Source organism: Mesoplodon mirus (assembly GCF_964341445.2).
Source record: "Mesoplodon mirus genome assembly, contig: HAP1_SCAFFOLD_1072, whole genome shotgun sequence".
Classification (NCBI taxonomy): Eukaryota; Metazoa; Chordata; class Mammalia; order Artiodactyla; family Ziphiidae; genus Mesoplodon; species Mesoplodon mirus.
The window spans coordinates 12,228-26,036 of NW_028294990.1; the positions used below are offsets into that span (position 1 = coordinate 12,228).

The 13,809-nt window shown below is 41.9% G+C and overlaps 1 protein-coding gene across 1 annotated transcript in view; it reads left to right on the top strand.

The window, feature by feature from the left end:
* The first annotated feature begins 8,592 nt into the window (after positions 1–8,592).
* LOC309797839 (UDP-N-acetylglucosamine--peptide N-acetylglucosaminyltransferase 110 kDa subunit-like) overlaps positions 8,593–13,809 on the top strand; it is a 30,088-nt gene continuing 24,871 nt past the window's right edge. Inside the window, exon 1 of the mRNA XM_082646230.1 lies at positions 8,593–8,674. The gene's annotated coding sequence lies outside the window, so the exon portion shown is untranslated. The remainder of the gene's footprint in view (positions 8,675–13,809) is intronic.

The following is a 13,809-nucleotide window of genomic DNA, read 5'->3' on the forward strand; positions in this document are numbered from 1 at the left end:
ATTAATTTTCATTAAAAAAATAAAAATCAGGCTTCCCTGGTGGCACAGTGGTTGAGAGTCTGCCTGCCAATGCACGGGACACGGGTTCGTGCCCTGGTCCAGGAGGATCCCACATGCGGTTGAGCGGCTGGGCCCATGAGCCATGGCTGCTGAGCCTGTGTGTCCGGAGCCTGTGCTCCACAACGGGAGAGGCCACAACAATGAGAGGCCCGTGTACTGCAAAAAAAAATTAAATAAAATAAAAAAATAAAAATCTAACTTTCTCTTTTGAAAATCAAAGAGTAAATTCCCATAGTCCTACAATAATGGGATAATTAGTTCTGAAACCTGTCAAGTTTCATGTTTCATATGAAAAGAAAATCACATTAAATAATTTTTAAATTTAAATAATTAAATTTAAATAATTTTTAAAAATTAAACATGGACTTTGTAGCACAAAGACAAGGTCCCCCCAAATGGTATTGCTTTATTTACTAGAAGTGTTCAGCTCTGCATTGAAGTTGAAATAAAATAAATATATTAATTTTGAGGTGCAAAAATTTCTTATGAAAATCAATTTTTCTTTTCTGTCTATACAAACAAAAGTATGGAATGACGTTAGAGGTCAGGTTTATTTGGTAATAGAATGTAGCTTCTTGGGGCTTCCCTGGTGGTGCAGCGGTTGAGAGTCTGCCTGCTAATGCAGGGGACGTGGGTTCGAGCCCTGGTCTGGGAAGATCCCACATGCCACGGAGCGACTGGACCCGTGAGCCACAACTGCTGAGCCTGTGCATCTGGAGCCTGTGCTCCGCAACAGGAGAGGCCACAACACTGAGAGGCCTGCACACTGCGATGAAGAGTGGACCCCACTCGCCACAACTAGAGAAAGCCCTCACACAGAAACAAAGACCCAACACAGCCGAAGATAATAAATAAAATGTGACACCTTTATAAAAAAAAAAAAAAAAGAATGTAGCTTCTTGATATTTTTGATTTTAGGAAAGGAGAGTATCAACATCAAAACGTTTTTCAACTTTACTTTTATTTAAAATGAGGCCATATTTTCCTCTTACAAAAAGAGAGTTCAACTAGAACTGTCAATTTTCTCATCTGTAAAACAAGAGCACTGAATCAGCTGACTGTAGTCATTCAGAACTCAATTTCCTTATCTTATGACCACTAAGCTTCTCCCTAAATCTAATATACTAAGGTTCTAAGGAAAGGAAAATATATTACTAACGACATGTTTTGATTTTCGTTTCTTAGAGTTCAAATGTCCACCATTCACCTTGGTCTAAGCTTAAGGAACCATTCAAGGGGATACAATGCAGGTGGGAGGAGAAAACAGAACCCTCACACAAGCTGTGCTGTGTTGCGATCAGCCTTCCGTTTGAAAAATAATCTTCTCTATAGCTTTAAAGTGATAACTTTGTACCTGCAATGCTTCTTGTTTCAAACGGATTTTCTCTGGCTCCTCCTGAACACGTTCTGAGGAATCATCGACCTCTTCGATTTCTGAGGAGGAAGGACTCTCTACTGCCACAGTCACAGGAAATTCTGATGGACCTGAGTGTCACAAGAAGAAGATAGGAAACCACAGAGTTGTTACACTAAAGTGCAAAGAAAGAAGACAAGATTGTATAAAAGACAACACAAGCCAGATACCAAATATCCAAATATTAGAGGACATTTAACAAAAGTGATCTGAGGTATCATTATTTATAAATGTCTCTCACTGCTCTTTAGTGTAAAACAGGCAATGACTAAGTAAAAGTACAGGAACTTATTTTTGCTATGTTACTGTACAGACCTCTGTTGTACGTGGTTAGGATTAGTAATGGGAATTGCCCATATTATTTTATTAAGTTTCTTTCACAGAAGCCAAGTGAAGATCCAAGGTAAACATTTCTTCTCAGATCAACTTTATACTGCAAATGAAAAATTTATTCTTCACCATCAGACAAAAACAGTCTGGAAGAAAATGTAGTTTTTCAGAGGAAAATACATCAGTAAAGGGACTGATGAATAATCAGGAAGTCAACATATCTAAGCTGTGAATAATAGACATTAGAATTTTAAAAGATAAATCACATACACACACACAACTAAAACTGACCCATCAAAAACTTCATCTTCTCACCACCCTTAAGCCAAAACCAGGGCAACAATTCTCCCAGCAAGCTTCACTGCCACTGCAGTGTTGTTCAAGAGGACATTTCCAAACATTTAAAACTGACCTGGCCACAACCCCATAACAGTCTACACATCATAAAGAGCTGTGCTGGGATTATATAACCACGCAGAAGACAAGTCACTAGGACATCATGTTGACAACAAGCAGCAAACCCTACAGCCTAGGAAAACCCTAACAGGAGAACGAGGTGCACACCCCTCTCTCCGGGAACGCAAGGCCAGGACTGACACCCAAGATGCTCTTCTCTCAACCTCAGCAGTGGTGCCTTTCACAGAGCAACTATGCAGTCTCCCAAGACCACTGGGAAGGAGAATCTGATACTGACAGTATTCACTTGCCACGAGGCCATAAGTGAGGGAATGTGTGTGGCCTTGGCGAGAGAGCAGAGGTTTGGGAGATGTTGCTTTATATTGGCTTTCAGATCAGGAATTTGTACATACAGCCCTCAAACAACGTTTCTTGAAAACATGTGAACATTCTTGAGTATGACAGCTCCATGTGAGGGGTCAGAAATGGCAGTCAAGCTCGTCTCACTGGGTAACAGCTGATTTGCGGACTGGAAAACAGGCTTCCTTGTTTACAGACATAGCCACAAGGCTGCCCGTTGTGTGCCAAATCCACACAACTACACAGTTGCATTGGGAGAGCGACCAAACATGTTTTACATGGATTTATTTCAGAGAGGGAAATGCTTCATGTAAGGCTCTGTCAGTTTAAAAAGCAAGAAGAATGACCATCCACCATTCCCAATTCAAGCCCTATATATCATAAATATGATAGCTACACACCAGCAACTGATTACATACATCACAAGCTTTGATGAATGGAAAGCCCCTAAAAAGATATCAACAAGATGAAGTTAGATCTTCATGTAAATACATCACCAGTTAAACCCAGTTAATACAACTATTTAGTATTATGTACAGTATCCATACAGAATTGTGTATAAAAATAAATAAGCTCAAAAGAAGGACCTGGAAGGCTCTGCTATGGAGAAAACTGAACAGCATTAAGCCGACTGGCTTGGTAATAACTCTCTGAACGGCTGAGAGCCCCCTTCAGTTCCTATGTTCAGGATGGTTGAGATTTCAGTCTCACTTCTTTAAATGGTGATATTAATTGTTCTCTAATTTACCACGCTGTGTAACGAGGATGGACCTGAGATTAAGTGTCTCAGGAAGAAGATAGGAAACCACAGAGTTGTTAAACTCAAGTGCAAACACTGGGGATTCAACACTATAGTTTAGGCAACAGCAATTCACATCACCATTTGGTCATATTCTTTCTACAAAACAAAAGCTGCACTCACATGTATGAAAAGACAAAAATTAACTGCCATCTGTATCAATATGTTAATGTGCTTCAATCACATATGTTTTCATGAAAGTTTAAACATCAAATCACCTTTAAGATCTTGACCATGTGATCTGTTCCCTGCCATGTCAGATTATACCCTGTGAAGTTTACTGTCTTAACAGTGATAGAGTTCTTTATACCTTGACAAGTAACTAAAAGGAAAACACACACACACACACAATAAGATGAAGAGCCTATACATTTGTCAATCTTGACTTATTTGCTTTTCTTGAGTCAATTGGAGGTTTATAGCCACATTCTTAAAATCATTAACTACAATCTTCCCAAACAGGTAATTGATGAACTGATGCATCCTAAAACTCATCAGTAACAAAGTGTTATTCCAGTTTACAGCAACAGTTTAATTCTATTTAGGTACGAAAACTGAATACACTGAATACTGCAAACTTTATTCCCAACCACTCAGTAAAGTACTACATACTTTTGAGACAAAGGAAAAAAAAAGAAAAACCTAAAAAGCATAAGACTCCTCCGATTTTCATTTCCAATGATACATGCCAATCTTGATGATCAATCAGCGATTTAAATGTCAACTATAAACCCAGTATTTTATTAGCTGCTATGCAGTATACTAGAGCAATAGAAGAGAGAGGACCTCAAACTCTCTGTTCCCTCAGATTGAAAGGCAGGCTTCCTGACCCCTCCAGACCACTACTGGACACAGGGAAGGCACACTAATCTTTCAGGACCCTAATCAAGAGTCACCTGCTTTGTGATTACTTCCATGACACACCCTCACCAACACCACTGAGTTTGCTGCTCCTACGGGACGTTACATATATTTCTTATTTTAACACATACCACGGTGCATCATAATTATGATTGCAGATAGATGTTCTAACAATTGAAAGAGAATGATGACTTTTTTGCTCTTCATCTTGCTATTTCCCTTCCCATAATACTTCTTGAAGAGAAACCATAAAAATATAAACAAACAGAGAAAACAGAAAATATACAAAACATGTAGTTTGTGGCTTAACACAAACTTAAGTAAGATTAATTCTGACAGTATCCAGCATGACAAACTTCCATGGTACAAATGAGAATGGACCAAGGTTTGAGCAGGTACAGGAGACAATCCAGGCATGAACACTACCAACAAAAGGTAGACAGGAAAAGGTAGACAGACATGGTGTGTAGGAAATCACGAGACCAGTCTGATGGGAAGACACTTAAACAAGACTGAAACCCACTTTCTAAATCTCCATCCCCAACTGGACAATTCACAAGACACAGGTGCACCAAAGAAGCCAATTATTCAATCCCTTTAATGGGGAGGAACAGTTTAAACTTTTACTGGTTTAGTTAGCCCCAAAAGCAACTATCAAATGTTGGCAGGACACAATGAAGGCTCACGTTTGTTAACATACTGAAGTCTCTCTCTCACACAACTAGCCCACTTAGCTCCATGTTCCTTAGAGCACCCGACGCACATACACAGCATTTATGAGCTTTACACAACTGAAAGGTCACATTTTTATTTCTTATCGCAGGAACACGACTTCTGTAACCTCTTTTTCTGTCACAACCTAAAGCAAAATTATTGTAAAATGAGTGATTTAAACCATACATCTTTTTATCATCATTAAAAAGTATCTAAATAAAAACAAAAGCATCTGCTCTGGGCTAAGGATTAGAAACGACTCCTGCCCTTAAAGCCTTCATTAAGGAGGAAGATGTATAAACTCAAAATTTCAATCACATGAGATAAATAAACGTAACCTTTATGCACAGAGCTTCCTATGGAGGCAAAAAGTTGTATCTAAGTGACGGCTTCATGATAACCCTGAAGTACAGTCTGGAAAGATGAGGCTATGCAGAGGTGGAGTAGGAGGTGCATTAGCTGCAGAGGGAACATGTGTGAAAAGACACTCAAGCCTGACTCCTGCTGGGCACTGTAAATGCTGCAGGTGGGGATGACTAAAGGCCAGGGGTCCAAGTGTGAGAAGAGACAGAAATGAAAATAGAGATGTTGGTCCAAGCAAGCCTGGGAGAGAGCATGGCTTGTATCCCACAGGTGGTGAGACCTGGGGCTACCACTAGCTGAGTAAGAAAAAGGCTCTCTGCTGATTAGAAAAAGGCTCCCCGCTGCTGAAGGACCGACTAGATAAAGGGAGTGATCACAAAAAGCTCCCCTTCCTCAGGGCAAAGAGCCCTATAAGGCTTGGCCGAGCACAGTTCATACTACACGCCTCCGTGCAGAGCACATGCTGGGCGGCTAGTATGCACTAACTCTGTGTGGGCAAGCCATTAGCAGCATTATTTTAAGCACATCTTTTTCTGTTAGAAGATCACTTAACCCGAGGAGGCAGATGAACTTAGAGGAACTGAACCCAGGGGCCGTGAAACCACCCAGGAGTTTCTGCCATAGCCTGGGCAAAATGTAATATGGATGAAGAAGCAAATTTAGGAGGAGGCCAAAATTTACAAGCTAGACCCACTGGATGCAAGACATAAAGAAAGTTCAGTGAAGGAACTCTGAAGAGAATGGGCTCTACAATAAATTTTTCTTACATTCAATGTCAAATATCAGGCAAAATTAAGTACAGTGGCCTTTAAGGTCCCTTCCAGCTCTAATTTCTTTTGATTTCTAACTTATTACTCTGGTTAAGTCAAGTCCCTTCAGAGGTACAGAACAGTTCTTATACCTGAATGGGACGCAAAGAATAATCTGACTTCTCTTCACCAGGGGAGGAGTTGAACTATCCTTGCAGAAGAGATAACAGATGGTGTGAACCCCAGATCCTAGAAAAGGGCCAGGCACACGATAAGTATTCAGCTTTTCAAAATCAAATGAACAATCATTTCCTGTCCTAGATCTTTACACCCTTCCTCTGCTGGCTACTTTCTCACAGCTTATAAACATCCTCAAATACACCCACTTAAAAATCTCTCAGACCTATGATTCTTTGGATCTTCTTGTGGATAACCTAAGTCTCTACCATGCCTTCAAACACCTGTCCTCCCCAAAAGCCCAGATCTGTACCTTGGGTCCAGACCCATCTACCAGGCCCCTCTAAAGCACTGAAGATGAAGTAAGATCCTCTCGCCACCCCCAATCCCTTCCTACTGGGCTCTGTATCTCTCAAAAAGATGCAGCTGTAAACTGTCACCCACGCTTGCTGCCCTCTCTTTTCTAACTGGTCACCAGGCCCTACCCATTCTCTCTCAGATCTGCAAAACCCAGTCCCACCTTTCATAACTTCAGTGGGACCCTCAGATTACAATTCACCCTGCACCAAATCAACTGCCTCCCAACATGGAGGTCCGAGTGAGCCTCTAAACCACAAGTCCATCTCACTGTTCTTTGGTGTTTCCCACAGCCTTCAGGATAAACATCCAAACTTCTGACAGGACAAACAAGGCCCCCTTCTCTTGGGCCCCACTAAGTTTCCAGTATCAACTCTCATTTCTTTCCCAAACCCTGAGTTCCAGTCCTGTACAGTAGTTTTGCCATATTTTCTTATATTTCTCAAACTTCAACACACACTGCTCTCTCCTGCCACCCCAGGAGCTTCTACATATCCTTAGAAAGGATGGCACCTCCTCCAAAAATCCTACCCTGAACTTTCCCTTCCAAGATTCTGTGCTCTATAGCACCAGAACTCACTTCTTCCAGAGCACTGACTACTGTGCTTGTGTTTACTTGCTGCCCAGTAGAAGGGAAGATTACCTAGGGCAGAAGCATCGTCTCCAGCAGCCCTTGGTTCTGACAACTCATTCAAGTGCCAGGCTACTTTACACACATAACCTGCTTAATTAATTCTAAGAACCCACAGAAAGAGTGGTTATTAATGTCATTTTACAAGTGTGGGGATTGTAGTGCAAAAGAAACCTGCCCAGGCCACAGACAGCATAAGCCCTGGAATTCAAACCCTAGGCTGCCTTCACACCAGTGCTCTTTCCACTATATGATACGACTACTGAAAAACAGATTTTTTCTTTCCTGAGCCCTGTTTTAATGGAAAGGAAATGAAGCTGGGATATATCCATTTCCTAATCGCTTTGGTGTGTACCAGGCAAAGTCATTCAACAGACCAGGTAACATCTGTGCAACAATTAACGATGCTCCAAACTGTGCTAAGTGTTCTACTTTGTACAGTCTAGAAGCATTAACACAGTGCATCCTTGTAACCGCCACAGAGACTGGGTCCTGTTAAGCCCACGCTACACATGAGAACACTGAGACCTTGAAGACTTAAGGCACTCGGCCGGGGTCACCGAGCTGGCAGGAGTCCTAGGCCGCACGCCCCGTCTAGTGCACGCACACCCGGTCACTGAGCGCTAGATCTAGTGCCCACCCTCCACCTTGCACCATTTAAAACCCCGCTTCTCAGTGCCCACACGAGGGGCCCTGGAAGCGGGAAGTACAAACCTGTCTCAACAAGCCGTGGCTGGAAGAAGCTCTGGATACAGATCAGGGGCAGCGGGTGCTCAGGAGCGGCGCCCAGTGCACCCCGCGGAGGCGGTCGGCCTTAAGTCCAGCAGGCCCTCCTGTAGGGAAGCGCGCACGGAGGGCAGAGGCACCAAGTCCTGCAGCGCGCACAGGTCCTCAGAGCGCGGAAAGATATCGGCCACGCTGTCCCGGCGCAGCTTCACCAAGGGATCATGGCCCGAGCGCGGCCTCGGGGACGCTGGCTGCGGACACGATGCCCACACCCGCCTGGGGGCCCCGGCTCGCCTCCTGGCCCCTCGGGCGCCCACCGCCCGGCGGCTGCGGCCCCGCAGCGTGCGCAGGACCGGCGTCACAGCCAGAAGACATAGGGCCACGGGCCTCAGCTACGCCAACCCCCCCCCCGCCATGCCGCGCTCCGGACACCCCGCAGGGCCTGGTGTTGGCGCACGCATCTACGCCCTCCACGCCGCGGGGCTGCCGTTTAAGTCAGCGGGCGGGACCGTGGGGGCGGGGCTCGAGGACGTCAGCACGCTCGCCGTGCGTCGCGTCCGCATGCAGCCTGTCTCCCATGGTGACGCGGCCTGAAGAGCAGGGGCTTGAGCTCTGAGACTAAGGCAGCGCGAAACGTTGGAAGTGTGGAGACTTTGGGGTTTCCAAAAAGCGTTTGCTGACTCATCCAAACAAAAGTGAGACCTGGTTGTATCAACGCATTTGAAAAGTAAACTCCCGTAAGTGTCTGTGCTCCCCTCGCCCAGGAGAGAGCGTGTATTCCGTGAGGGACACACGAAAGGCTGAGTGAACGTCTGCCTGTGGTCCCTTACCTGGTGCACGGGTGTGTGAATTTATGCGGAGAGCTCTTAACTTCTGTCGTTTCTGCTAACTTGACACGGTAGTTGGCAAATGGTGACGTGTTCCATGCATTCAGGACATGATCGTGGTTACTAATAATCACTTTGTTTTGTACTGACAACTCCACAGAGGATTTACTACTGAATATCCACTTTACAGAAGAGAAAGTGAGGCGTAGGAAGTGAAGTGACCGAGTAAGAGTAAGGGCTCAGACAACTGGTGTTAGTAAATGAACCCTGCAAGGAGGCCGTTAGCCTGCGGTGGCTCTAGTGATGCGGCCGCCTACGTAAAGCAACCAAAACCTAAGCCTGTCAACGCCTCAGGGTGACGCACACCGCTGAGGACAACCAGTCACAAACCACCAACTAGGCTTTAAAGCGATAGCAAGTCAGTCACTTCCTTGCTTTGCTTCTGCCCTTTGAAACTAAAAATCTCTGCAGCTCCTGTGGCTGGAGTGCTCCTCACCACTTCCGCTTTGGCGGTGCCTGAATTGAATCTAGTTTTGCTCACGTAAAGTCTTCTTTTAAACATGCCTCAGTTTGTCTTTTAACATTGGCCGTAGAAGTTGGATTTGTGTCCAGTTTCTAGAACAGTGGTCGTCCTCTGGTCAGGCCTTAGGCGTTATGCATACAACGTTCCTCTTCTACCACCACCTTCTGGATGCCTCCACCCACTACCAGCTCCCGCGTATCAGATCCCCTAGATGTGGTCAGCAATGGCTTTCACATGCAGCGTGCTCACATTATAGCATTGCAGACACTCCTCCGTCCTCCAGCCAGCGTGTGAACTGAAACATGACCATTCCTGTTGAAGAGCCTGCTGTGACCACTTTCCCAAACACAGCCACTCCCCAGCTGACCCTGGGTGACCACTCTTCTGAACTTGGTCTCCATCACTGCATGGATGTCTTTCTACTTAGGCTACATTTTTAAGTGTTCTTAAACCTCATAGAGTATTCTGCTATGTTTTCTCTTCTTACTTGCTTTTTTTAGTGTTATCTTTGCTAGGTTCATCCATGCTGACACGTAAAGATCTGTCTAGTTCATGTACTTTCCTCACTATGTAGGATTCCCATGTAGGGAAATACAATAATTTATATGTGCATTTTCCTGTTGATGGACATTTAAATTGTTTCCAATTTTCAGTATGATTTCTGTTTTAAAAATTTTTTATATACTTTTTAAAGGTTACTTTACATTTACAGTTATTACAAAATATTGGCTCTATTCCCTGTGTTGTACAATACATGTTTGAGCCTATCGTACACCCACTAGTTTACATCTCTCACTTCTCCACCCCGTATTGCCCCCTCCTCCCCCTCCGCACTGGCAACCATTAGTTTGTTCTCTATATCTGTGACTCCCCTTCTTTTTGTTATATTCGGTAGATTGCTGTATTTTTTAGATTCCATATATAGGTGATATCCTACGGTGTTTGTTTTTGTTTGACTTATTTCACTTACCACAATGTCCTCCAAGTCCATCTATGTTGCTGCAAATGGCAACATTTCTTTCTTTTTTAAGGCTGAGTAGTATGCCATTGGTTATATGTACCGCATCTTCTTTATCCATTCATCACTTGATGACACTTAGGTTGCTTCCATATCTTGGTAATTGTAAACACTGATGCTCCGAACATTGGGGTGCATGTATCTTTTCAAATACATGTTTTTGAAAACACGTGTTTTTGTTCTTTTTGGATTTATACCCAGGAGTGGAGTTGTTAGGTCATATGGTAGTTCTATTTTTAGTTTTTGAGAACTCTCCATACTTTTGTCCACAGAGGCTGCACCAGTTTACATTCCTACCAAGAGTGTACCAGGATTCCGTTTTCTCTAAAAATTGTAAATTTTCTTCCTAGGGGTAATTGAGATGATAGTTGAATAATAACATAAGATCAGGCGAAGTCTAAAGAAATTTTAGAAAAGCTGGATAGAGTAGGAGAACTTCTGTTCGCTGGCGTCTGAATGTTAGAGAGACACCAAGACATGTGGGCCAAGTTCTGGAGAGAAGGGAAACACCGACGCAAGCTTCACATTTGGTGCAGCTTTTCTCCTTGGGGCATTTGCTGATTCAAATGTTACAGCCTAGGAGCTGAAAAGCCAAAGACTTCAAAAGACTCTAACGACAGAAGCCAAACGGCAAGAACCGTTTTCCATTGATAAACAGCATTTTAACTATGTAGAAGCAGAAAATGAAAAGAAAGAACTTTGCATTACATTTAATACAAGTTTAGGGAGATCTTTGTGGCATATTAGTGAACTTATTTGTGGAAATTTAGCCATGTACATTGTGTTGGAGAGGCACCAAGAGTTCAAGATTTCTCACAATTTGAGGACACAGTTGCCTTAAATGTAGGCATGGTGGCATCCATTTACATAGCAATGATTTGGAGGATGTTGTGTTAGTCAGCTCTTGCTGTGATAATGCTTTGGAACAAATCACCCCAAACTCAGTTACATAAACAAGAATTTATTTTTCTTGGACCTATGGGCTAGCTGCAGTGGCTCTCTTTTAGACCTCTAGATGGCTAGTTTTGCTCCGTGTCCTGGGTCAGTTTGAGGTCTCTCACACACATCTTCCTCTGGAGCCCAACTGTGAGGCCTCAGCTCCCAGGCCCTGTCTTCTCAAAAAGTTCACTGAAACATAAGAGGTGAGCCCAACCGCACAAGCCCATTTAAGGCCTCTTCTGCTCATTTAAGGCCATCATGTCTGCTCATACTTCAGTGACCAAAACATGTCACAGATCTAAGCTGTATTTAGAATATGTGTATTTGTTTAAAGTTGGGTGCTCTCACAGAAGAATATTGCATTTTGGACAGCGTTAGCTTAGCATTTCCGTTGGCATTTGCAAACGTGATAAGTGTCATGTGCACTTTTTCACCTTTGAGAACTTTTTGAAATTGTGGGACAATTTCTATGGGAAAAGAGGAAGGTATATTTTAGAACTCAACTCTAGTTATAGCAGTGTTGGGAGAAGAATTAATGAGATAAGGTCAATACAAATGAAAGATTTGGGATTCACATATTCATAATTAACATTAGCATTCTTCAGAACATTCCTGGAGAATTGTGATGCTTGCTTTACGTGATTTTATCATAAATCATTATAATCTGACCAAGCCACTTCAGTAAAACATACATCATACAGTACATCGCATTTTAGTTTTTCCCACCACTGCACAACTTATCATCAGGCACGAAAGGCTACATATGGTATGGTTCCATTTATGCGAAATGTCCAGCAGTTGCAGATCCATACACACGGCAAATATTATACATTAGTGGTTGCCAGGGGTTTGGAACAGAGGGAAATAGGGAATGAGTCCTTAAAATGGGTGTAGGTTTCCTCTTGGGGTGATGAAAATGTTTTGCAGCTGGACAGTGGTGATAGTTGCACAACATTGTGACAGTACTAAATTCCACTGAATGGTACAGTGAATTGTAAAATGATCAAAATGGTGAATTTTGTGTTCTGTTCATTTTACTACACTAAAAAGGAGAAAGAATTAGGGAAAGACTTAGAGTTTGGGAAAGTAAGGTGAACTGGTCAAGAAAAAGACAGCTCTACTGTTCAGTTTTCTCTCAGCTCTCCCAGTGCATTAATCCTCAGCAAAAAGTAGCCTAAACTTGTAGATGATACTCATTCAACACAGTCCAGGGAAAAGTAAATAAAATAAAAGCCAACTCTTCTTCTTTAGCACATCTATGAAAGGTTAACTTCCTGCTCAGCCACGTGGACATTCATGAAGACGTTTCACTTTAGGTGTCCTCTACTTCAGTACTTTACTCACAGCTCATTCACACATGTAGGCAACAGCATTCCTTAATTGGATGGAATCTGCAGTGCTGGTTGTGATCAGTCTCATGAAAAGAAAGGGAAGGAGGAAAAAGCCTCCACATTGACTTGGTGGTCTTGACGAAATGGATGCAGAAGACAGCTTGAGTGTCAAACTGGAAACTTATTTTCCTTTTCCTTTTCTTTTTATCTTTCCTATCAGGTCTTCTGCCCACTTCCCACCCCCTTCTTTCAAACAGGAGACACTAATTAGCTGCTTTTTTGTGTTTGTGCTAAAACAACTAATGTTTTGGGTTTCTTGTTGTTCGGTGAACGTTATTGTTTTTACTACCAAATGAGCTTCGGTGGTTGATGTAGGGGGTCTCTTGGGAACTTAACTTTTTCCAGTTTAAGTGGGAAAGCTTTTTTGTTTGAATGGGCTTTTACTGGGTGCTTCAAGGTTTGCTCTTGGCTCTTTGATGGGGGACTGGATAGCACTGTGTTTCCTTTGAGGTTCCGATAAATAAAGGATCCTATGTCCTCCTGGGCACTTTTTGTTGATTTTGCTGTGTGTCCTCTCTAATAGCCAGATGCAGATTCCAGGAAAATGACATATAAATGAATATAAGTAATCTAATATTTTTAGAATTTGCTTTGGCCATACTCCTGGTCTTATTCTACTTGTAGCAGATGGCTTTAAAGAGCATTAGCTATGTATATATTAAATATAATATAAATATACCAATATTAAATATTATATGGATATATAAATTTAATATACTAATATTTATATTAATGTATAACAATTATGTATTATATTAATATATATTTTTGCCTAGCATATATTATATACAAAATATATGGGTAATGAAGTATATTTATATGGTTAGTATGTTCATAATATTAATATGATATGTCCTGTAATATTGATTATAAAACAACTATATCATAATATATAAATTATAAATATATATTTATATATATTATAAATATATAATTATTATTATCTGATATAATACACTATAGTTAATATATTCTATATAACACAATACATAATGTATGAGTATAAGACAATTATATTATGTAATATAAATATAATACATCTATAATACTATATATATTTTAATTAAACATTACACATACAAGTATGTATAGCTATTTATAATTTTATTTGCATAGGAATCTGTTCATCATAACAATTGATTAAAAATATGCAATATTTTCAATCAAATGGGCC